This window comes from Dreissena polymorpha, chromosome 11 (assembly GCF_020536995.1).
Source record: "Dreissena polymorpha isolate Duluth1 chromosome 11, UMN_Dpol_1.0, whole genome shotgun sequence".
Taxonomy (NCBI): Eukaryota; Metazoa; Mollusca; class Bivalvia; order Myida; family Dreissenidae; genus Dreissena; species Dreissena polymorpha.
The window spans coordinates 50,679,261-50,680,274 of NC_068365.1; positions in this window are offsets into that span (position 1 = coordinate 50,679,261).

The following is a 1,014-nucleotide window of genomic DNA, read 5'->3' on the forward strand; positions in this document are numbered from 1 at the left end:
TTATACAGCTTTTAATCGTAGAAAACACTTTAAAACATATTTTCTGAAACCAAATGACCCATAGTTTAGATCTTATGGTATGAAACATTAGATAGTGGACACCTACACACTTTCTTCATAGCAGGCTACTATGTTCAAATATTTGTAAAGTGAAACATATGTTGCACCCACAGGAAACAAACGCGTATAATGTATTATGTGACAGAAGGAACCAATGTCAAACAGTGACACACGAAACAAATGCGCTAGAGAACCCATACGCGTACGTACAAAAACGCAGAAACATAAACAAAATAGGGGTCATCGCCTAGGATCGGTCACAAAAAGCACTCAGGGTTTAAACCGGTTAATAAAACTCAACAACACGTCACACCTGGCCCAAGATCATACATTTTACATTTAAGTGTACATAAAAATTAAACTTATTTCATCAAAATTAAAAGTAAATTCCAATAAATTACTACGTAATGGTTATATGCAGACCAGATCATCAGAACCGTAACTTACTGAGACACGATACTATGAAACTAGAAGACTATCATTTACATCTCGTTTTTATTAAAAATTTAGAAGACAAAGCATCATATAACTTAACATTAAGATTATTGTCGTGCAATGAAAAAACAAACGGATCAATAAGGTTACAATTACAAAGCGTAGCTGTGTTAATCTATCTTAAGCGACACAAAATAGTATGAAATAAGTTTCGATTAAGTTAAATTGGTTCAAATCAATAAATATAAAAAAAATCATATATATTATTAAATTATATTAAGCAAAAGCGGAAATTCAAAAACAAAAAGAAAAGCAATTAATCCAGAAATATCTGCTTCAGTTGATCTACATGCGTCCGTAACAGTTACACAACGTCAACCCCGCAGTGTTAAAGTGACTCATATAGACCTTTACAGCAAAAAACTTAAGGATATACATAGAGAATACTAGGTTAGCGTTGAATACAGAGAAGTTTATGTTGCGAGGCTTAGAACGCCGGAAGCGCGAGCCTTGGCGAGC